Source organism: Melospiza melodia, chromosome 1 (assembly GCF_035770615.1).
Source record: "Melospiza melodia melodia isolate bMelMel2 chromosome 1, bMelMel2.pri, whole genome shotgun sequence".
NCBI lineage: Eukaryota > Metazoa > Chordata > Aves > Passeriformes > Passerellidae > Melospiza > Melospiza melodia.
The window spans coordinates 113,847,277-113,873,181 of NC_086194.1; the positions used below are offsets into that span (position 1 = coordinate 113,847,277).

Sequence of the window (25,905 nt, forward strand, 5' to 3'; positions counted from 1 at the left end):
AAAAATAAAAAAGAACAGAATCTGTAAGAAGCATTTAGTATTATACAAGATTCTTTTCCAGGAAAATCCTGAAAGCAGAGGGAAAAAGCCTCTAGCAGCGTGAGTGTAGATTCCCTTTGCTGTCATACACCAAAGGAAGCAAAACTGGGATCAGATCCAGTGGAACACTGAAGAGACTGCTGCAATCTGATCAGCTACAAGCCAGTTAGCACAGCAGTGAACTGAAGAAATCTCTTCAACCAATCTCTCAAGATCATATAACAGAAATCTTAGTGACACTTTAAAAACAACCAAGGATGAGAAGTCCAGGAACAAAGGATGTATTTAAATATTAAAAAAAAATTTAAAGATTATTGTGATGTTATTAGCAATATAAGAGACTGTAAGCAAACGGGGGAGTTTTGGACACATTTGGGGTATTTCTTGAGTAAGAACACAAAGATTCCTCATTCATAGCATCTGAATTTCTTCTCCAGTAAAGGCAATGGAAAAATGCAGTTAGGCTAGTGAGACCAGTCACTCTGGGGAGAAAACAAAACAAATATTTTGCAAGCTACTGCCAATCAAAATATAATGATTCTATATCATATCACTCCAATCTCCGGTAGCACATCCCACTCACAGATCTCACTCTTTGCAAAAGGAATTACTCATCTTGCAAAACTACAGTATTGTTTGTTGATTTACCCACAGAAATATCTGCTGTTTGCTACACCTTTTCCCAGATTGAAAAAAAAAAAAGAGAAGCAAATTCTACTCAAACACCTGCATCAAAATCCCACAGCACATGCAGAGCTTTTCCCACAGCTAGGACCTCCTGAACTCAGCCCTTCCCTGTGTCCATGATCAAGTTGACACAAAACGTGTTCTTCACTTGGAGAGGAAGAAGCAGGCTAAGAATGCAACGCAGCATCCAACTTTGAACACTTCAAGGACTGGATTTCAGCTTCAGTTCCTCAGCTGAATAACATCTTGCTAAGTCCTAGGAGCACCAGTGCTGCACCAGTGTTGAGTATTAGCAGACTGTTTCGGGGTTGACATGATTAGAGCCAGTGCTCTGGTTACCACTGGCATAGAGCCAAACTGCTGCAGAATAACCCATGCCTCCTGGAAGGCTCAACCCTTCCCTGAAGCCCCCTTATGACAGCCTGGTCACACAAAGCTGCTTCATTTCCTTGTTCATGCATAGAGGACAGACGGCCTCTCGTGCTCCCCTCCCAGCTACGCCTATCCCAAGTATCTCTTCCCCAGTTCAGCACCAAGAGAAAGGGGAAGGGCCTACCCAAGGGGTTTTTCCACTGCTCAGCCACAGTTTCCCCAGCAGCTTTCTCTCACAGTAATAAAACCCTGATCCTTTCCCTGCCTCACCCACCTCCTCAGGGCAGCCCCACACAGTAGGTGCACACCACTCTCCCGGGAGCCTCTGGCTAAGATCACACCCCATGCTCACAAAATAAGCTCACTACATCAGCAGGAGTGCCACTCTTACTCATGAAGCCATCCACAAGCTGCCCATGTGTGAAGAGGGGTAGGTGATCAGGCATCCTCCCTGTGCGGGCACCACCAAAAACCCTCTCCAGTGTCACAGGCAGAGCAGCTTCTGGTCACTACACCTGAGATGCCCAAGTGAGACAGGAGAAAGGAAACTTTTTGAAGAACTGCTTTCCATATTTACCTTCTAGGTAGTGGCCAACAGCATTAGAGACGTGAGTGCTCTGTGTATGTCACCACAGTGGGACAGCTCATTACAGCAGAATCATGTCACAGTCTTGCTTTAAAATATTTGCTTGCATATCAGGATTCAAGCTATGTTATGAGCCTAGAAGGGGTCGATTGAACATGACTACTGTACACATGAGCAGTCTAAACAACAAAGTTAAATGTAAACCAGGTAACCAGAAGGCTCTAATAAAATTAGATTAGAAAAGAATGTTCCAATAGAGCACATGGCAGTGTATATTTTTGTGGCAGACATACCAATGATCCCAAAGTGATCTTTCTAAAACCAACAGAGCTGAAAAACCCACTGACCTTAAGATGCATTTATGTACAAAGAGGCTCCCTGTAAGATGATACTCCCCACTTAGCAGGTAAATGGCTACTCTTCAGCAATAAGATGGTGGGAAAAAAAGCTTGATGTTTCAAATCCAGTAACACAAATTTCTATAGTTTTCACAGTTAAGACTAACAAATAAGAGTTTGATTCTTCCGTAAAATCACTTGAAGAGAAGGTGAATTATTACTGCAAAATTAATGGCCCATCTTGACAATAGCAGGACAAGATTTATTATTTTTTTAAAACTTTTTTTACAATGGCAGAATTGGCTGAGGCTTGCCATTTATCACAATTTTAGCTGTTAAAATTTGCGAGTATAGCTTTGAAAGGATCCACTTTAGTTTACTGCTTTCTGATTGTTTTTTCCTAATATTTTCAAAATTTTACTGTGACATCTTCATTTTAATATCACTGGTTTTGCTCATATTTAGCAACAGGGCAGCCTGTACCCCAGTTCAACCCAAGACTTGCTGGATGAGCTGTGAAACATGAATGGTTTGTTTTCAATGACTTCCTTCTCCTCAATAAGGCTGCAGCAGATAAACAAATAATGGCTCTTAGGATGTGGCTCACCCAAGTCTCTGACAATAGGATTCTGCATGGTTGTTTAGGACTTGCAAGGGCAACAGAACATGTATTGCAGGCTCCTCAAAAACACACACCACTCTAGTCCTTCCTTTGAGAAATGTGATGCTGGCACCAAAGGCAGAGGCTCTGGAGGTGTTTTCACACGACAGTTCAAGCTCCCTCTTGAGAAACAAGCTATTTTTGTACAGGAAACCCCAGGTCTGTGCATTCCTCTGACAAGAATGAGTATGTGTCTGATTGCACAATTGTCTAGGGCTTTCAGAAACATCCAAGAGTGCTGTTTTTCATGAACAGGCAGATTCTAGATTTCCTGGGGTTTTTGATTTCTTCATACAAAGAAACTAAAAAGCAGAAGCAGCCACCCTTACTCTCAAGAAATCCTCAGGCATCTTATCAAGAAGGTTCTGTCACTTTTCCACTCATTTTGCACCCAGGGAACCTTGAGCACAGTAGTGTCACGGTCAAAGTCACTTGGAAGTCCAGAGGCTCAGAGCAGCAGACACCCTAACTCCAGGGATAACCCGGAATAAAGAGCTCCCTGGCTCACAACCCATCAGGAGTGTCAGCTGGGCAGGGTGTATAAGCCACCTTTTCATCTGATAACAAAATGATCTCACTTGTTCAGCTTAATGTGTCACAACCCTGCTCCTCCATAACCTTTTTATCTGGGCACCAGTAGTACTCAATCATCAATGAAGTTAAAAGATCCCACCAAAAGGTAAATACAGGGTGAAGAAAGAGGCTCAGGAGTTAATTCATGCTTTAACATGCCTGTAAGCCAAAAGGTTTGTGAGTGACTGATGTAAAGGCAGCAAGCACATCCAGACAAATTTTATACAGGACACACAACCTGGCTGTTGCTCCATGGAAAGGACAGCAAAAGAGAATTATATTTAGTTAACAGCAGCTTTGGTCTATCTTCCTACTCTGCCTTTTTTAAAGCATAAAAAAGGATTATTATTTGAATTTTAAATGACTCCTACTCACACACACATACCCAAGTTGATGATTTCTTAATGTTTTTATCATTCCAAATTCTGTAATGCTCCCTACGCTGCTCAGAATGTACATGAAACAAAATTGGGAAGCATTCACCAAAAACATATCCTGCAAATTACTGTCTCCAGAGATTCATGGCCTACAAGGTCATCTTCTATTTACCAGAAACATAATGTATTTCAGTAAATAACATAGATCCTCTGTGAGCATATCAATATAACAAATATACAGATGCATTTTGTCATTTATTGTCAAATCCCAGCCTGATTACCCATTCTAAGTTAAATTAACAGGGCTGCACTGGGTTAACCCAGCCACCCTACCTGGCAGTCACTCTTGGGAAGATCACTAGAGAAACACAGCTCTGTGCTAATTGCATCTATTTTGCCAGACAAACCACAGCAACTAAAACTACCTCATCTATATTTAAAGCAGTTTCAAATCCATAAGGAAATGCAAATCATCTGAAAAACACCATTACCCTTTTTAAAATGCTCAGGAATGAAGAGTTCTGGAAAACACAGTGAGCATACTTGGGCTTCGTGACTAGACATGAAATGAAATCAAACCTCCTCAACACTTCTTGGGCCTGGGAAGTTGCATGATGCTCCCACCACTCACCACCACAGATGTTTTGAAACTTCCTTCTGCTGAAATCTCAAAATAAAGATGATTAACCAAATATTTTTCCCTTGCTGGGAACTGATGAACAGATACTCTAAAAAAAAATCCAAAATCAAAAACAAAAACTAACTTTGTACTTCTTTTTGATCAACTGTTGCAATTCTACACCTTAAAATGTACTCCCTGTACCTTTCCTTCCACCGTAGTTTCCTTAGCCCCTGGTATCTGCCATTTTGTCAGCCTCAAAATTGATTCAGTCTCTTCCATTATAAAGTACTCGTGGAAAGAAGCATTTGTAACAGGTTTCCTTATTTCTTATCACATTCTTATGACAGTCATCATCTTGTGAATGCCTTGAATCCAGAAAACAGGCACTTTTCTGTATATATCTTAGTTATACCTCGCCCATTTTTCTCATTAATCATTACCATTATTATCCAAAACACTACCATTTTTAAGTTTCCACCTCTATTAGCTCCTTTATGATTTCTCTCATAAGCTTTCCACTGCTACTGCCGACTCAATCTCTATTGTGTATGCAATAATGTGAGGTAAAGCAGCAGCACTAATACAGTTTTTGCTTGGTTAAAACACGGATGAATCAATACATGTTAGAGCATCCAGCCTCCCTCAGTCCCTACACGATCGACCGTTCCCTTCCCGGGTTGCATGCCTGATGTTGTAAATGCTTCATCCTCAAGCAACTGGAGTTCGATTAGATAAAAGGCCCCTTTCAGCACCATGGTAGAGATATTAGAGCTGGGTTTGAGAGAGGCACTTCCTGCTAAAAGCACCGAGCCTCACTACACAAAGAGGCTAGCTGACATCCTGGAGGGCTTTTTGGTGCGCTGATCGGCTCAGGCGCAAGAGGAACACGTATGCAGCAGCATCTGAAACGGTGGCATTGCTTGGCACATGGTGGGTTTCTCTGCAGAGAGCAGACACCAGTGAAAAATCCCCAATCGGAGGGCTTGCAGCACCACCACTTTCACCCACACAGCCCTCACCATTGAGTTTGACTCTGATCGTTTGGTCTCGACTACTTTTGAAGCACCATCTGTGATAAAACCACTGATGGACCTTATTCACTCCTACTCCAAATGTCCCCTTATTTATACACCAATACTAAAGCAGTCTTTTGCTGCTGAAGAAGTACTGTTAGGGAAGGCTTAGTGCATTTCAGTTCACACACAAAAACAGTTTCTCCCTCACTGAGAGGACCCTTAGCCAAGTTGAACACATTCCCAGGCTCGCCTAAGTCGCTGGTGCCTGTGTGGCCAGCCAAAGACCAAAACACAGTAAGGGGAGCTGCTACTTGCATCAGTACAACTCTCTCCTGCCCAAGACAGGGGTAAGCTCTGCAGCACAAATAACTACCTGAACCATCCCCATGAAGGGGCTGCTCTGCTGCATGTTTCTCTATTACCATTCCTCAAGCCAACCACTGCTTCCTCAAAAAGGCTCCCTGACTGGAGCCGTGGACACAGCATGAGCCGCCTGCCACAGGAATGCTGTGCAGATCACAGCTTTCACTGGTCCTTATTGCCACCACACTACTTTAAAAATTCAAACCTGCTCTGTTAAGGGTCACCAATTTCTGTATTTTCTGGATGGCAGAGGATGGCATAGGAAACAGTTTTTAGTGGATCTTTTTTTGTTGTTGTTGTTTTTCTTTGGGGGGTTTTTTTGACGTTTTTTTAATGTGTGCTCAAATATCAGAAGAAATGCCAATAAATCTGCTGTGTTTAGAGAAGAGAAGCACCTTTCTCAATACTGCAGGGAACAAGACAGGGGACACCACAAGATGGCACAACGGAGTGCTTCACACACATCTCCTTTTCAGTCCAAGTCAGAGGACCCATTAACAGACGTGCTTATTTAGCACCTGGAAAGCTGTTCAAATCTGCAGAGCAATTTCTACTTCAGAGGCAGAAATGAACAAATCTTGCCTAGAAGACAGGTAAGAAAAAACATCCTTGTTTTAGAATTAATAACAACTAAGGCATGGACACTGAAAGATTTGCCTAAAACAAAAAGGCAAGACGAAGTGGTAAAGCTTGAAAGAGAAGCTTGGAGTAAAAAGGGTCCTAATTCCAATGTTTGAGAAGAAACAAAGTAGCTTGGAGGTTTATCAGCAAATTAAGACAAAATTTCCAGACATAACTAAATTTGTTCCAACACCTCTACCAACACTACCACTACACCTACAGCCGATGTCCTAGGCCTGTGAACTGTTTTTTAGAAACACATGAATCAAATTGTGCTTCTTTAACACCTGTGAAGCACAAAGAAACACGAACACTTGTACAACCCTGTCTGCAACAAGCAAACTATCCAGCTGTTTTAGCAAAGCTGGGATTTCAGAAGAAACTGAGATGTGCTCACCTTTGGCCAGACATCACCTATGGCAGCAACAGGACCCGTGGACACTCCAACTGCCCAGCCCTCTCACTGAAGTGTTTTGGGATCTGTCACCAGTGGTGCAGACTGGGACTGTCCTCATTTACAGATTTTACCTTCAAAAGTTTTGTATCTTAGATCATTAACCACAGAGCTGCTTGAGGAGGGGCAGCCAACCTACTGCCTGTGTGCACAGGTCCCCCTTGTTCTGGCCAACAATCAGTCATGGAACAGTTTCATGGCATTGTGAGGACGTCCAACACAGAGCACTAAACACAATCCCCTGCAGGCTGCAAAGCCTCCTTGTCATCCTGCTCACCACCACACAATTCCCAACAACAACAAACCATAATGCTGTAAAACACTAAATACCAGAAGACCCACCTAGAGTGTTATTTAAGTTATTTAAGAGTGTTATTGCTCTGAGCCATACAAATGGGAATCAGCAGCTGCATTTCAACAATTCAAAGTCTTCTTCATGGCACTGGACACAGCCAGGGCTGATCCCAGCCAAGGCAGAGGAGGGGAGCAGGCTCAACCACATACTCTCACATGTCAGCTCATCAATGAGGGGTAACACCCCAAAGGGGGGATTTCTTTCTCTGTACCTACATTATACAAAACCAGGTCACTAGCACATTAGTGTTAATATACCTTTATTTCACTTTTTTCCTACTTTTGCTCTTATCTGGATACAGCCATTACACAGATTCAGTGCTGAAATGCAGGTTACAATGTGCTTCAACAGGATTCCCACATACTCACCTTTTACAATGTTCTAGACCCCCAACACCTGGTTAAAAAGTAGGTTGAAAATATTTTGTTGACTATTAATTCAAAACAGCATGGGCTCCAGCATTTTTTGTGCAACAGTTTTTTATGCTTTTCTCTCCATCACAAAAAGATGTGATGGAGAGAAGGGTACAGGCACCCTTTAGAAAAACCCTCCCATTACCTGTCCATGGTGTCAATAACGAGAAATGTCCATACCCCTTCCCCCTTCCTGCACAGCTTCCCTCTGTGTTTACACACAGCAGTTAAAATGGAAGCATTTTGGTGTGCTGCAAATGACGCTGTTTCCATGCAGAAGTAGCTGGAAATAGATTTTGCTATAACAGTGCTTTTATTCTTATCTTCTTTAATTTCATCACTTAGAAATGCCAGATTAAACATTTTGCAGTGATCCTTGGTGAGGGGATTGCTCTCTAAGTGTATCACAGCAACCATAACAAAGAACTTTAAAGACCAGGAAACAAAACAAAAACTTCAGGTTCAGAGGAAATGCAATTTGATCCACAGCGCAAGCATTTTATAAGAAACTCTTCTACAGACATTCCAATTTGCTTTTAGCTACCAACATTTAAATAAAGATTTAATTATTGAAGTGCAATGTTCTTAGCCACAATGGATATTGAAATAAATAAAATAAGCACAGTACAACAGTTTTCCTCAATAGTCACTGCTATAAACCACAGTTTCAACAAAAATGACCTTGGATAGCCCCAAGAGCTGAGGGCCAGAGAAAGATATCAGCTTAATAAATCTGTATAATTAAGTCTTTTGTGTACTCTCCACGGCATACACAAATAGAAACACAAAACAATGGGCAGAGAATCATAAAACCCCCAAGCCAAAGTAGTTCTTTCCCAATGAAACCATTGCTGTGGGTGCAAGACAAAACCTTCTTCATGACTAGGTCCAGAGGGGATGCAAGGTCCTCTCCTCTACACTGCTATAGGAGCCTCACTTGCTGTCCTCAGGTGCACTCCTGATTTCCTTTTATTCCTCTTGCTTCCCCACAGTACCCCTTTTCCATCCCTATCATCTGTAAAATACGATGTACCCACTGGAACTAACACGACTGTGACAGCCACTTCATCCCTAATCACCTGAGCTACACTGCAAGTCTTCATCTTTATATACTTTGATATCTTAAGACCATCAATCTTTCAAGAGAGGGATGGTGCTTGAGTGCTGAAACCAGCTACTTGGCCATTAAAAATCCTTAAAAGCCACCACTATATGCAGGACACTCAAACTCACAGATTTTGTTATACTATTTTACTTTTTTTTTGATCCCTTTTACAGCTATTTTATTTCTAATGTATCACAATTCACCTCTGCTAAAGAAATCTTTTCTTTCAGAGTCTAAAATAACCTTCCAGAAATGGCAAAAAGGGAGCAAACTACTCCCCTGTCCCTGCTCAAGAAAGGAAGGCTCAAAGGGACTTCCCCTTGCCCACTGCTATCCCTGCATGAAAAGGGCAGTGAAAGGGAGGCCCCTTCCAATACGGAGCTCTCCCACAGCTCTCAGCCTTCATTCTTCAAGTGGTGGGAGTTGAAGATGGCTGGGACATCCCCTGGTGGCCTACCCAGGGACACCCACCCACTCACCCCCTCAGCTGATGAGTAGCTACCATCTCCTGGAGAAAACTCTCAACAGGCTCCCTGTCATGCACTTAACTCTTACAGCCAGGGCAGCTAAATAATGAGGTGTGAAGAGTGTTTCCACTTTTTTTGTCATGCAGGTGCATGGTGCTGGACGCATTTCTTTCCTAGGAAATTCTGCACCAAAGCCCCCTCCCTGCTCCCACTCTGTATCTAACTGGCAGGAAACCCAGCAACCAGGCCAGCCTCAAGCAGTGACACAGCTGATTGCATCTGGCTTCCCCTTAAACAGACATTCAGGAATTACCACATTCCAGAGAAGCAATTTTGCCTCCATCATGCTGCAAAAAAATACCTGGCAGTCTCCCCCACTCTCCAAATGAACACTATCTTGTCTACCTAAGAAGTACAGGCTGCATGAGCTGAGCAAAAACCACTAAGTAACCATTGATGGAGGGGAGTTTTTCTTTCTGCTGATTTTTAAAAGTCTTATGATGTCAATTATCTAATGTTAATTATTAAAAATGAATGTGCTCCTATTCAATAAAAAAGCCATTTTCAGAATTTCTGCTTTTGCAAAGATTCTTGAGTGTATCACGCTATTGCTGACTACATGTTACTTATGCAGCTTCTTATACAATATATAAACCTGGAAAAATGCATGCAATAACAAAATATCCCCATTTATCTGAGAACAACTTCAATTTCTAAGAGCCAAATGGATAAACAAACAAAAAAAATGTCAGAAACTATGCTCAAAAAGAAGGGAATAACAATTCACTGACTGCAAAAACACCAAATGATTCTGCTCTTCAAACTTAGGAGTATAACAATTGCTGCAACTTGGTTATCAACACTCAAAAGATTTCAGTAGTTTTTAAACTACCTTGCCTCTGAAAATTTGGAAAAAAATTCAGCTTGCTTCCCCAGAGAGCCTTCCCAAGATTCTCCACATGATGCAAAAGTCTTCTAAATCAAACTCTTTTTCAGAACAGTTTTGTGCGTGAATTTTGCTTTTAGAAGCACTGATCCATGTGCTTGATGCTAGTTAACTATTGCTCATTTCAGAACACAAGAGTCTTAGGGAAAGGAAGAGAGCTTTTAAAAGGTTACTTCACTACTTTACTACTTCTAAGTTGTGAACTTACAACTCACTCTGCTTGTCAGAGCAAGCTACAGAATTGTAGAGTGAACTAGATCCTCCTGGGCTTTATCATTTTATCTAGAGTAATGATTTACAAGCTCTTCAATTTGTGGGCTATCTTACTTTTCTCTATGGAGGTATAGCACAGCCTGCCAAAAAGGAAAGTAAACCTGAGAATGATGGCCTTTGCTCTTTTTAGATTGTAGATTTTAAAACACCACAGTCCATCTTAGTTTGTAAGACCCAAGGCTTGCAAGTGCATTTTTAAGTTTATGCCGGTTATAAAGTATGGCATTCATATACACATACCAGTTTAGCTAAATTTGCTTCTAATGTGACTATCATCCTTAGCCTAAATTCACAGTAACAGTGATTAAGTATGACTTACACATCAACCACTTCAATAAACTCACCTATATTCAGTCAATTTGCTGGTATTCTCACAGACATCAGAAAGAAAAATGTCATTCAATTGTGCTGCCTAAATAGCTGATTAATGTGTGTCATCACCATTTTTTACCCACTTCTTGTTTATCATCTCTTCTCAACATCTTTCATTGCTTGAAGTTCTAAATGTTTTCTTTTCCTTTTGTTGAGCTTTGATGCTTATATCAACAGAGGAGTTTTGTACAACTAAATTTAGAAATTTTAAAGAAATCACTATATTTTTGAATTACACAGCTAAATTCCCAAACACGCCATAAATAAATGATCAGTGTCTTGGTAGCAGGTTTGCACAAAATTTTACCCAACAGACTATCAGATACGTGGAAGATTTGAACCCTGCCCACACACAAACATCTGTATTACTGAATAATTAACTTAATTATTCAGATGAGACTATTAATGATGTCAGTAAAGCACAGCCATTAAAACTCAAAACCTCCCACCTACAACTGCAACAGAAAAAAGCCCCCAGCTTAGCTTTATCTTCCATGTCTTTTGTGTCAGGGTCATGTAATCACTCAATTTGTCTACATTATCTTGTTTTTTTGTTTTTTTTTTTTTTTGCAGGCTAAATACAGATGTCTTCTTTTTCCCTTCCTTAAATCCTAGCATGTTTCACACAAGTGCACCAAGAAATGAAGATAAGGAGCAAAAAGCATCCATGTCAACATGTCTGTGATGGAATGACTTTTCAAATTCAGTTGCATGACAGAGGTCACAACAGTTCTGAAAAGGCCACTACCTCCCCCCTGCTCATAAATTAGATAGGAACTTAAGAGATCTTCTGTCTTCAAGTATAGATATCTCCTAAAGTAGAGGTGAAGGCAGGTGGAAACAATGGGACACTCTATTGGCATCTACTCCAGGCTGTGTAAAGAAGCTCCAGGAGACAGTGCCTTGCTCAAGCTAAATTAGCAAGAGTGCTCACTTGTTTAACAGAAAAAACAACATGTTTAACAGAAAAAACCAAAATCTATTTGCCTCAAACAATTGCATCATCATGACCATGAAGTACATTTTTAATGAGGACACTCCTACCCTAGAAGCTGTTAATGTACACAGACACGCAGTTAAGGCCCAATCTAAAAATGCAGGTGACAGAAGCAAGAAGATATAACCCTTTCAAGAAGAGATGCCAAATACCAGTGTTTTAAAATAATATATCTATGCCCACTCTTTGCATGATAAAGACCACAGTATTTCATCCAATAATATCAGAATCAAGCCTGTAACCTCAGCTCCTCTCAATCTGATGCCTCAGAGCAGTTTCAGAAGCGAAGCATCTGTTGTGGTTGCTAATAAAAAGTCTGAAGAATTCTGCTTTCAAATATGCAAAAGTGGGTGGGGGAGAGGGGGCAGTTTCACTTTCCTGCAGCCACATGAAGATACATAACAGCTTTCAAAGTACATTATTGACTCACTCATGGTAAAAATCAATCAATTCTATGAAGTTTATGGAGCCTGGTAAATTAGCTAGAAAAAACACAAGCTTCTCTGGTTCCTCGGGGTTCACAATATGCGATCTGACCCTGGCTGTAACAATCATGTCACTCTAAACAAATGATGAAGGAACCACAGCTGTCTGGAAACCCTGGTACTCAATAATGTTCCTTCCAAGGGGGCCAAAGCCTATAGAGCACAGGCTTCAAAGAGCCCTGCACTGAGACAGTGCAGCAACAGAAAAAAAAGTGAGGTCACCAAATGCAGATGTGAGGTGAGACACAACCACACAGGGAGAAGCATCAGCTCTCATAATAGAGAATCATTTCTGGGGAGGGGCACATGATACTTCCCTGCAATCAAACCAGAAAGAGGATTTAATACAAAGGAAAAACACTACAGAAGTGACAAATGGCAAGGTAATTCCATTTAAGGACTAACATAATAATTTTTCCTCTTCACTCAGTTTCTAGTTTTTGCCACATCTCTGCTCCCAGCAGGCTGCGTAATCCATCTAAAGACTCCAATATCACACAAAAACCTTTATTGCTAAGGACAGTGATTTATTTTTTTTTATACTGTCTGAAGTGGCTACTTGCCAGCAACATGCCAGCATTCTGAGGAAGAACTGGTAAGAAGAAAAACTAGGCTGAGGCTGAGCAACCTCTTCAGCTGTGACTCTGTAAGATTTATTCTAGGCAGAAACAAAGAGATTGCACTTACACACAGCTAGCTGAAAGCAAGCCCAGGAAAGCCTGGGCTGCTCTGCTGATAGCAGCTCTGCTCATGCTCAGTCAATGTGCTTGAGACAGACTACACTTCCTGACATGCAGCCCGTGCAAGACATGCTGGATTTTGGCATTTGAGTTCAGGTAAACTTAAAAGAGTGGCTGTGATCTCCAGATAGCCAGCATGCATGGTTTCTCCTGGATCACCAAAGACTTGGAAATCCAGGAGAAATGCATCATACCTACCTTCAATATTCTACCAAGTTCTGGTTTCCCCCTACCCAAAGTGCAATCAGAAAACATGATCAGAGAAACTCAAATGCATGGGGGTTGCCAAGATCAAGGATAGAGGTTCACAGAAGGGTTAATCTGTGCCAAGACAAGCAGTCTTGCTTTAAAAGCTCTGAACACCTGACACTAACACAGAGTTTGCTACCAAAGGCAAGTTTACCCTGGGCTAAATTTGTCACCTTTCATATGCCTATGTTGCAATTCTAGCACACTGGATTTTTGCTTATCAAATGCACAGCCCGCCCTTTTGTCTGCAGCTGCTTCAGTGCTATTTGCACCATGTTTCTGCCTGGAGGTTTGTCCCTAGGCTCCTGGGCCCATAGCTTGAGAAGCTCATAATTGGCAGATCTGGGACACTAAATAATTCTTAGTGAAAGCCAGGAAGCTTCTGAAACCAACAAACAAGACCAAAAAACATCTCAGTCGGGGATGTGTGTATGTGTAATGAATGAAAAACAGTGGTAACGGAACTGCGTGAAAATATTTCTTTCCAGGTCACTTTTACCATGGAACATGTTTTGATTCTCTACATTCACTCTGCTGATGTTATAAACCCACCCCTTTTCATTAGTAAATGCATAGACAGCTGCAGAACCACACTTTAAATGAGGCAGTGCTGTGTTCTATTCCAGATTATTAGTCTGAAATAGCACCACTTGCAGTGCATTTACTCCTGTGTACTACAGCTAGTACTGCTTTTATAATGGAGCAGTGATTCAAGTACTTTCTGGCTCATTCTAACAAACTGACAAAGAGAGACTACAAATACAAGGTAACCAATAGTTTTAAAGAAGGAAAAAGACCGTACTGATTAGTGTGTAATTTGCTGATTCCTAGAGAAAAGTGAAACCTTTTGAACCTACAAACAAATGAGGCCATCTGAAAAGTATGAAGGAAAGGGCAAGACTTAAAAGCTGATGTATTTAAACAAACTAACTAACTAAAAATTATAATCAGTGCTATCTCCACAACCCATAAAACCGGTACCTTTCTGGTACAGCTCCATAAATCCATTTTGTTATCAAAATACAGTCAGCAAATCTATAAAACACACACACACACAAAAGGGAGTCTAGAGTTCAACAATCATCTCTGTCTTACCCTTGTTATTAATTGAAACAGATGGCAGTGGGGGTGGTAATAGCTACACACGATTCGGGACACTTCAGAGGAAGCTTTACAACAGTCACACAAATACATGGTGCCTTTTATTCTAACCATATTCACACAGAAATAGTTGAGGATGAACCAGCATTAGACACAGAATCTACCTTCTCTTTTATGCATACAAACTGCTCTCTTCCAAGACCCAGCTACATCCACTAGATCATTGGTAAGCAGCAGGAAATTTAAATCATTCAATCCAAGATGGAAAACATCCTAATTTTTTTTAAAAGGGAACTAAATTTATACCCTGGAATAATATATTAAATTGCTTGCAAAGCAAGGAGGACTGCATCAGACTTGGCACTTCACATTCTAGGTCACACTTGCACAAAGCAGGCAAGAAAGTGAAGGAAATCAATTAGAAGTGAAAAGCCTCCGTGCACATGCCAAAATTCAGTCTTAGGATGCAGCTGTGCAATCCATCTAATCCAGCCTAACACAGCTAACCCAGAGAGGCTGAGCCCACTCCCCCCCAGTTCCACCATGCTGCAGGGCACTTCCAAAGCCACCCAGCCCTCTCAGGTGGCTTAGCCAGGCTGAGGGCTCCCACCACTGCACACACACCAGATCCGTTCTCCGTAGGTGTCTCTAGCCACGTCTGTGCCACCAACCCCAACAGGGGAGCTGTGACCTCTGCCAGAGGGGCAGGTGGCAAACAGAAATGGAATCTTCCTAGAATGGGCACAGCTGGCTCAGCCAGAGCTTGCTAGCCATCTTGTACTGGAAGGAGGGCCTTCCTTGAGAGATGGACAACTTCCATGGTTTTAACTACCACTCTTTTGCTTTTCCCCAAGAGGACAAACCCCCAAAGAGAAAAGAGAAGAGAACCCTAGCTTAACTCTTTTAGAGAGGACCAGCCATGAGATGGGCATCATTATTGCAGGAAAGAGCACAAAAGAAAGGGCAATGTAATTCAGCACCTAGCCATGCACCACAGCCGCATGACTTTGAGTCATTCTGTGATCCAGGTATACAGGCCCAGCCCCGGCAGCCCTTTGCTCCAGCTCACCCTCAGCATCCTAGCAGACACAGACAACTCCTTTGGAGATGCATCTGCTGATAAATCTGGCAAAGCTGCTCCCTGTTGAAAGGACAGCACAGGCATGGCAGACATCCCTGAAGGAAAAATGCTGGAGGCCAGTTAGGCAGATCACTGAGGCACCAAAGTAGCAGAGTAACAACCCCACACAAGGCTTTATGTATTTGTTTACCCCTACACTAGAACAATCAGTGCCATTTGGGCTGATTAACCTTAAATAAATAAAATGTCACTGCTCCCTACAATGGATGAAAAACAGAAATGCTACATGAACTTGTACTCAGCTTTTCAGAACAACCAGAACCAACTCCAGCTCTCCTGACACTGTGCTAGCACTTGTCCTTTCTTTAATAGCTGTAACTTCTCATCTTTATTAGTCAGGGACTTGTTCAAAATATCCACAGCATGAACTCTAAATTTCAGTTTAAGAGTTAACTTGTACAAAGAAGCCAATACTTGTTCTGACAGTCCTTGCTCACTCTTGGGGAAAAGGAAGCAACTCAGACATGTTGCATAACTGCTCACAGTCACCGTCAAAGAGCTTGAGCAGTAATTGGAAAACTAATATCATTGCTTCAAATAGGTGCAAAAATACACAGTGCAAGGCCCATTAAGAGGATAGATGAGGAGACAGACATTCAACTCCTCTCCCTGTCAGGGCCTCTTCAGAATAATTTAATACAGGATCCAAAGAAAATGTCCTCCCACGTGTATTGATGCTAATTCACAGAATTAAACAGCAAACCTAAGAACACTGAAGCAAAGAAATTAGTTCACTGTAAAATCAGCTTCCAGTATGGGCAAATTAACTTGGTAGCATGCTTCATTCACATGCCCTAATATACACAAAGTATGTCATTTTGATCAAATGGTCTGTAAATCTGGCACTCCTGCTATCCACAGATACACAGGTGGTTTCCAAACAGCTCTTTCAGCTCCCCTTTAGCTATTGCATCAGCCAAGTACATTCATACTTCAGACAGTTTTCTAAAAGGTTCATTCTGCTTTTAAAAAAAAATTAAATCATAACCAGAAGCCCAATGTATGCTTACACAAAGTTTGTTTTGCTAGCAAATTAAAAAGCAGGGGACATCTACATGGTCAGCTTCACAGCACCATGGGAGAAGACATTGTGGCTACCTGGAGTAGCAGAGTAAAAACCCTCTATGTAATACATAGGAAAATACCAGCTATGCTGCTGGTTAAAGAGAAAGGGGAAAACATGAAAACATAAGACCTGATAGTTCTCTACTTTTAAAGCCATCAGTAATTGAATAGAGGAAAACAAAATAAACATGTTTTTCAGACTGGGTGGTGTCTCAATCAGTCCCCATACATGTATACAGTGGAGGGAGAAAATACACAAGAAGGATACAGAGATTTGTTTTCACAGGACTTCTCTGGTACTAAAGGAGCAGAAGACTTCATCAAGAATTTCTTACAATTCTCTTCATGTTACTGCAAGAAGCAATCCATTTGTCACGTACACTTAGCAGCCCCTTGCAGATTACTAATATAAAATTGTAGTAACATTCTTTCAGTTATAGATAACATGCCTGGCTGCATAAAATCTTGAACAGTATGTAATAGAGTATGTTAGGTTAGTCACAGCATTTAACACTGCTGTAACTATATCTATGTTTGCTTTCCAATGAGAACAACATGACAACATAGAGCATCTGTCCCAGAACTGTACACAGCAATGACATCTCATTTTATAAAAAGAATCTTATTTTGCAAAGTACTAAACAAAAGACACCTAAAAAAAAATTAAGTCTCATCTTCAGAAAAATGCTCTAATAAATTACAACCCAAAATTAGACATTTCAAACGACAACATTTGCCAGTGTCTCCTTTCTATACATTCACAGAGCACCACAATTTTCTTAAAAACAGCAAAGGTGGCCACAGAGCCATTGCTGGAGTTGGGACATTTTGGCTGCACTCCAGCCCTTGCCAGAGCACCTCTCTGAGATCCCAGGCTTATCAGTGAGTCTTTGCCTGCTCCTGCTCTGACCTGGTCAGAGCAGCCTGGGGTGCCGGCAGCTCCCCGGCCCTCTCCCAGGACTCTGTACCCAGAGTGTTCTCCCTCCTGACAAGCTATGGCCATGCTAAATTAGTAGCCAAGATGCTTTTTCCAATCACTAATGAATCTTAGCAGTAGAAAAACAAAATAGAGGAGTATGAATTTGAAATAACAAATACATAACCCAAACCCCACTTACCTAAGTGACTCAAACTCCAGTGATGGAGACCTGGGAGAAACCCTACCTTCTTCATACAATCTCAACGTATTTTCCAAAACGAGGGCCCAAACTCTGTGAGAAAGGATTTTTCTAACTGTTTATAACCCTTTGGCTCACTGATCCATACAACTGCCAGACAAAACATGTTTTGTAACTTGGCTGGAGCTCTGAGCAGACTTTTAACAGCTAAAAGCTCAGGAATTGTCTATTAACCACCCTTGAGAGGCCTCCAGAAAGTATTTTATTTCAGGCTATTGTTTTGCTACCAGCTTTTCCAACAGCCTGTTGTTACCAGAGCACATTCACAGCATAAATACCTCAATAGGTAACTGAAAGGCACAATACAAGGTAGGCAAACCCCCTCTGCTAATAAAAAGGGCATTTTCTTACTTAATTACAGAGCAGTTGTCCATCAACACATGCATTTAAAGAGCCAACTCCAGAGTCTGCAATAATCAGAGAGCAGCCTTGTGCAAATAGACCAGAAATACACAAATACCCTACCTACTGTTGCCCTGAACAACTGTAGATAAATAATATGAATGGTAATCTATCTGATGAAGAGCAGAGATGGAAAACTGCACAGTTTTCATGGTTGGTTAATGAGATAAGCCACAGCCCAAGGCAACAGACTCTACCAAATAGAGTAAGACTGCATTTCCAGCTTATTTTAACTACTTACATTTTTTTCCTGAGATAAACAGCATACTTGCCTTGTTTTCTAACATGCTAAGCACACATGAAACAAACACGGCAGATAATTCTATTGCTGTTTGTTCCTGTGAAGGAGTTGGACATTCAGTAGTGAACATCCACCCAGGTAAACGAAATAGTTAAGGAAGAAGGTTCAGGAATTAATTCTACTCTGCTCTCTAGGCAGCTGTCAGACCGCAATGATGAGCAATTTATCTTCCATCTACAACACTATCAGCAGACAGGCAGAGTCGCTGGGGAAGCCAGCTGCAGTCTACACCCTTCACCATATAAAATCCATTCCTCTGAAGGAGCACTCACCAGGGAACTAAGTCATTTGCCCAGCTGCCCCACCAATTTGCACTTCCATGCTTTTCCTTGTCTGGTGCCTGCTGCCTGAGCAAAGAAGAGGTGCCCCATGAGGGAGGAGTTCCAAAGACATGCCAGCCATCCTCTACTCTCTCCGACCCCTGACTTGGAGTCAGCTGTGCAAATCCCCACACCTTTGCATCAGGATGTTGCCACAACAGGAGAAACCCCACACATGGAAGCTTATGAAGCTGAAATGCCCCACTTACCTCTGGTCTTGAGGGTACCACAGAGAGGCAGTCACACGTGTGCAGCCAGAATACTCATCCCAGAGCACAAAGTTCCCTCCCACACAGGAAGAAACAATTTCAGACCTGCAGGCAGGCAGCTTAAATCAATGGCTGCCGCTGCCAACTATGCGCAGGCACAAGTGTTTCACCTGGAAGGGCAGGTGAGAACCAGATTTCTCTTCCAGATCCACAGCTGCTGTACTACAGGAAGTGCTGACACCTCCATCCTTCCTACCAGGGGTTTCCCAAAACACCTGTAAATTTCATGAGGCTGAGTGTTTCTCAGGTGAGCTTGCAGTGATGGCAAGGCGATTTTATTTTACTTTAAATGCAACAAGAAGTCAGAAACCACACGGAAACAAAGGTGATGGCACAGATGCTGAACTAGTCTGAGGGAGAGGCTGGACACCCCACAGGATCATAGAACACAGCACTGGTGACCTGGCTGACCAGGCAGGTGGAACTTGCACATTTTGCAAGTCCTGGAAGGTGCATGAGGAAAAGACGACCTGAACCAGGCCAGGTCTTACCAGCTCACTTCATAATCCCATGACTTACCTGCAATGAGATCAAAACCATCAACAGTCTTATCTGTCTGTAACCAGTATCAAACTGTGGAAACTCACAGCTCTTTGCCACCAATGACTCCAGAGGTCAAACACATCAGCAAAATAAACCTTATGAACTACTTAGTCATGTTTTATGAGTAAATCCACAACATCAAACCAGAGTCCATCCCCACAGATAGCTAAGGGTGCATCAACTCCATCCATTGACCGGCAAATCACTGTTACCCATTTTACCTTTAGAAGCACTACTGACTGACTATTGCTTGGAAGCACTACTGCTTTTCAGCCATGACTCAGTGCCCAAAACATAAAATAAATTGCTTTGTATCCTTAGGAACAACAAAACACTTCTAGCTGGCAGTTAGGAGTCATGCATTTGAAGTTTTGTCTGATTTGAGGTACCTGCTAAAACTGAAAACTTCAGGAATGGGCTTGTTCAAAGTTGTTTGCCTTGGGTCATACAAGTATTAACTTCCCAGTTTTCATCAGCAACAATTAAATTTGCTGAGCAAAGATATTAAATAATGCTCTTTATGAACTACCAAATGCTATCATCAGAATAGCTCATCTCTGCTTTTTGCCACTGTGCATTACAAAACACAAAACATACCTCAAAACCTTGAGAGCATTCAGAAAAACAGGGCAACAATAAAATCTCCTTTCTACAAAGACAAGTATTCCAGGCACCACCATCTCTCCTTTCTGCTGTGCTTCCAATGTTCTTACATCTAATGCACATTTCAACATTTTCATGCATTCCTTTTTGCTCAACTGCCTTGATTTCTCTCTCTCAGTTCTATGGGGAAACTTTTAAACAGCAGTTGAAATTTGCGGCACCAAACGTGATCAGGAGTATCACAAAAAACCCCCAAAAACTAATAAACAAACACAAAAATAAAATAACAAAGCAGTTATTTTCTAGTTGGCATGTTCTCTGCCTTTGATTAGAGTCGATCCATCATTAGAGATAGTGCTGTCCATTCTTATTGTCTCCAAGCAAAGAAAAAAAAAGTCATGCTTTTTTTAAATAAACACATTAAACTGAAAACTCAAACTCATTACTGATTGGTGTTTTCAGTAACACCACTTTAAAGTAATTCTGTGCTGATTCCTGCAGTCATTTCTCACCCCACAAACCTAACTTGTCATAAAGACATAATCATTAATAAACAGGTGTTGATTTATAAGAACTAGTTTGTGATTTTACACAGACCTCTTCTCTTCTGAGTCCAAAAGAGCTCTTGTCCTCTCTGGGAAACCCCTTTTAGCAACAGAAATGTCACGTTGGTGCAGCATGAGGCCTTGCTGACTTCTGAGTTTACAGATACAATTACTGATACCATACTGATTTCCCTTCCTTGCCATGCTCCAGAGAAGTGGTTTTGGTTACCAATGCAGTGCACAGGTGGAGGAGCTGATCCCCTTCCCTATGTGGCTGAGCAGCCAGTAGGACAACAAGAAAGCCAACAGCAGGACTGCAAAGAAATAGCTGCACCACGTACTGTAAGATGGAAGGAAGACAGGAAAAAGGGAAGAGCACAAATTAACCCAAGCAACGTCAAGAAAAGAGCCGCCAACCAAACTAAATGCAAACACTAATTGAAATTTGCTCTGTAACTCATGGAAAGTGGTTGTGGATTGTAAACCAAAACTATTTTTCATAGAGAGACCTGTCACCAGCTCTTTATGTGCTCAGACTTTGCTTACCAAAGCAGTTCTAGCCATGTGCAGTCAAGTAGCAGCATTTCCCATTTCTAGATTTACATGTTCATGCTTTCCAATTCTTACGTTCAGTCAGAGAGCCCCACTGGCCGTCCTCCAGCAAATCTGTAGCCACCAAGAACCTGGCTTATGGAGGATTTTTTTTTAAATTGCGAACACATTTAATTTAAGAAGAAAAATATTTAGTTCCATCAGTGTTGAAAAAACCAGTGCACGTGGAAAAGCAACAGCTGCAGGTACGAAGCTAAGCAAAACCAGCCTGCAATGCTCTTCAAAACAACTCCCCTGTCTCATGCTAAACAGGCAGGGCAGACAAAACTGCTGCTGTGAAAACAAACCATTATTTTTGTGAATGATCCACCTGCAATAGCTTCACCAGATTCAGTACTGTTTAGCCAGAAGTCTGGTCAGCTTTCTGCCATTCCTTTCCCAGAGACAATTACTTGGGAACATGCACACAGCGATCCTCAAATGCTGTCCCTCCATAGCAGGTCAGAGCCTCTTTATTGCATCCTCCTCACAAACCCTACTTGACTCTCCCTCTCTGGCCCCCACCAATGATTGCACTTAATCAGTTTACCAAGATGCAAGTTCAAGCACGTATCAGAGCAGGCTGCATGAGCTTCCTCAGCTGGGAAAGGTGAGGAAAGTCAGGGTACAGAAGTCCCATGTAACAACCTGTTCTGTCTCAGAGCACACGGAGAAAAAAGCAACTCACTTCAAGCACACTCCAAATGCAGATATCCAAAATATACTCCTTTTTGTCATTTTGACTGGGATTAAGATCTACTTTTATGTCTTCTGGACATATGAATATAGTGCTTTGAATTATAGCAAACAGGATCAAAAAGATACACTGTAAGACACCCTTTGTGCTGTCTTGTAAGTATGAAACAGCAAAACCTAAGAAGCTTCATATTTTCATAACCAGGTAAAAACAAGCACTGAGCTCATACTGCAGAACAAACAAGAAGTTAGCTCTTGTACAAAGCTTCCCCTGTTTGTGCTCTATTCTCATCTTCCTAGTCTTGGAGGAATCTTTTCACTTACTCAAAGCAATGAAACCTCTGATGGCTGCACATGCCCTAGTGCAGCTCTTGCTTTCCAGAAAATGAGGTACACTCAAGAAGGCAAATGAAGTCTTCCCAGAGGATTTCATGTGAGCAACGTCTTTTCCACAGGACACCACCTCTCTCAGCAGGAAGGGCTGCCTGAGCAGCTGAGTGCTTCTCTCTGTACTACACACACAGGGCCTGACAAGGAGCTGTGGAAGCTCTATGAAAGCATTTGGAAGCTGAACTCTCCTCCCACTCACCTGCAACCCAGCAGATTTACCTGGAAGCTGCTGCCTGCTGTCAGCAGCACCAGCATGATTTTTTTTTTCAAAAGAAAACTTCCCACCTGGCTCCACGAGATGGTAGTTTGGATAATGTCACCACAAAAACAGGACCTACTGTCACCATGCTAAGGCTGTTCATCTTGAACAGGGCAGCGTGGTGCTGAACATCTTAGTAATTCACACTCTGAACATGCAGCTTGGGCACAGCATCACAAAAAGCAGCACCTACTCTCAGTGTTAACAACCCCAACTATTTCATAGGGAAAACAGCACTACTATGGATCTTAGCCATCCTCGGTGTGGAATGCTGTCCAGGTGTGCCAGTGCTCAGGAGGAGGTGAAATCCAGCAGCATCCACTTAACCTGAGCTCTGCCAGAACAGTGAAAGTCTTTATTCCCTCCCACAGATCACGCTTGCAGAGGAGTTATGCTGGCAGGTTGGGAAGCCAGCAGCTGGGGGAGAAAGAGAAGGAAGGCTGAGCAATACAACTTGTTGGCTGTGGCTTGTAGTCAGAATTGCAAGCTGGACTGTGGCATGGGTGCTGAAGCACAGAGCCTCTCCTCTGAAGCACTTCACACTGCACACACAATTATGCAGGCTTCTGTCTCCACAGAAAAATTCCTACATCAGGAACTGTGAATAGATATGGCATTTCATTCTGTAGCACATGTGCAGAAATGTTTTTAATGAAGGTTTCCATCATCCTAAAAAAGAAAGTGGAAATACCAACATCTGAGAGCAAAATGAGGTAGGAGAACAATCCAGTATAAACAACTATAATGAAAAATATATTATTCTACAGCTAGGCTATAGGTCTTAAAGAAAGTACAAATCATATTTTGCTTTTATACTTATTCACTAAAAACACTTGGATAACTACAGTTCAGATAAGCAAGTTTACAAAATAAATTTAGGCAGAAAATGTGTGAAGAAAATGCAAGGCACAGAACATCACGGCCTCTCCTCTACGTCCTCTTTTTGCACCTGTCCCACTTAACATCTCCTCTGTAGGATGCACTGCTAGCAAAGAAACCCACAAATCCACTCTCCCTCATCTCTGACAATACTTCTATGTAAACAAAAATTGTCGTATCAAGTTCTTTACTCCACCAGGCATATAGAAGTAAAACATCCAGAACCAATCATAATTTTTTTAATGCACATTTTAAGTTTGACTAGATCGAGACCACACCACCGACAGCTATGTCTGCAGTGTAAACTTCAAATGACAAAGACAGAAAAACTGTCTTTTCTTTCGCAAGGTGTGCAGATTTGCCATTTGTGATATTCACTGGGGTAAAGGACAAGCAGGTTTCTAGTGCCCAGGAACTGTCCCTTCAACTCAACTGTCCCTTCAACTCATGCTTGGTCACAATTCAGCCTCCTCAGGTGCCTTGAGTCTGAAAAGCTGGAAAGACCCCAGATACACATGCTCACTTCTAACCACTCTAAATTTAGCACCTCAGTGAAGTTGTTCTTCCCTCCTTCCCCACGATAAAGGCAGCACCAAAAAGGAACACACAAAACCCAACCAATCTGGCCCATGAAGCATAAGGTACATTCACAAGACATAAATAGAATGCTTTCATGCTTCATTATCAGACACTCAACCGCACAGCACAGGAAGCTAAAGCTCGAGGCAACAGTAGGTTTCAAATTCTCCTCAAAATGGGAGCCAGGCTTACCTTTCCTGCTCTGTGGAAGGCTAAAAGAAGTTGGCTTGGCAATGACAAAAAACATTAGAGTCCAACAAGCCTCTCCAGCAGCAATCCAAGCATGCAGTTTTTTAAGCAATAGCATCATCCTCGCCTCACTTCATTACTTGTCCTGTCCAGAAGGACAATTGTTGCCTCCTCATTTCTTCTGATTCAAAACTCTATGTTCTAAAATACTGAAATAATTTTAGATCTTTAAAAGTTAAATATTTTTTTAAAAAAATTTTTGTAAAGTTTTTAAGATTTAGTCCTAGCCCTCCAGACAAATTCAGGAGAAAAAAAAAGAATAGAAAAAGGCAATTTCTAGGGAATTTATACTTCACGAACTCCAAAACTTGTACTTGCTTACAGCCCTTCAGCTTTCCTCTGCTAACAGCAGCCTGAATTTAATGTGGTTTGTGTCTGCTCCCTAGGGTTTGGGAAGGCCAGATGGAAGGCAAGGAAGGACCTGAGGAAAGCAGAAACACTGTACTACTCCTCTGTCACGGTGTGTCAGATTCTTCCAGAAGTCCCCTCAGCCTCCATCTTTACAGTCTCAACAACAGATTATGTAGCCATCTGCTGAGCTTCAGTTTTTTAAAATGTTTTTATTTTAAGAGAACTTGTCACCATGCAAAGTCACAACTCTTCCTCAAATACACTTTTTTTGTGGTGGCTTGATCTTTCTTAACCATTCTTACCCACTCTGTACTTCCCCAGGGAAACCAGAAACGAACAGGTTTCACTCACCTCACTAGATGGGAAATGGTGTTCATGAACCTGAATGGACTTTAACACACTGTGAACTAAAACTACACAAGTAATTTAAATTTGTCTGAGTGAGTCAGCCTGGCTCTCTTCCTCATTCACATCTAACCCATTGCTAGCCTTACCACACACATTCAGAGCACATCTTTTGGGGTTTATCACCTGTTGAGAAATACCACATTTCAATGCCCAGACGTGTGGCTTTGCCTCTTTTGTCCTGGCAAAATCCTGAGACATACCAGATAAATTGCTGCCTGTGTTGGTTTTTTTAATTGAGAGTTAGCACAGCAGCAGCACAAGCACACCTTCCCTTTGGGCAAAAGGACAAGGTGGATGGTACATCGCTGAGTGGTGGAGCGAGCACTGGGAAGAGGATTTATTGCCACTGGTGTTTAGCATGAATGAGCACACAGAGCCATGTAGGGGAGGAGCAGGAGAAATGTTCCATTAGGGTGAAAAGGGAAATGAGGACACAGTTTTATATTCCCCACAGCTATGTCTACTTTTAAACAATGAAATGAAAATTTCACTTAGGCATCCCACAACACTTGATGTGCAGAGCATCCAACATCAAGATGCCCTACAGCCCATTTCCAGTAGTCTCAAAATGGAATTAACTTTCTTATTTTACAGCCTGGGAAATTCAAGATGCCTGTAAGGCAAAGAAGATGAAAGCAGCAGCAAAACTCAAAGATCTTAATCCATTCAAAACTAGAAAAAAACTCAGTAACCATCATCAGTGGATTCTTAAAGAACTGACAAATGCAATTGCAGGACTAGATGCAAGGGCTTTAATAAAACTATTAAGTATAGGGTAGTATATAATACGAAAATATTCAATAAGCACAGTAACTAGATTTGAAAAAATACATCACAGAGGAAGCAGCAAGCAAAGCCAAGTCATCCAGGCAACTACTGCTCACATAAAACACCTCAGCAGAAACACAGGGTGTTGGAACACAC

General features: G+C 41.7%; 1 protein-coding gene across 4 annotated transcripts in view; it reads right to left on the reverse strand.

Moving 5' to 3' along the window:
- The window catches only part of CARMIL1 (capping protein regulator and myosin 1 linker 1), a 188,935-nt gene that overhangs the window by 111,043 nt on the left and 51,987 nt on the right, over positions 1-25,905 (reverse strand). The window lies entirely within an intron of this gene.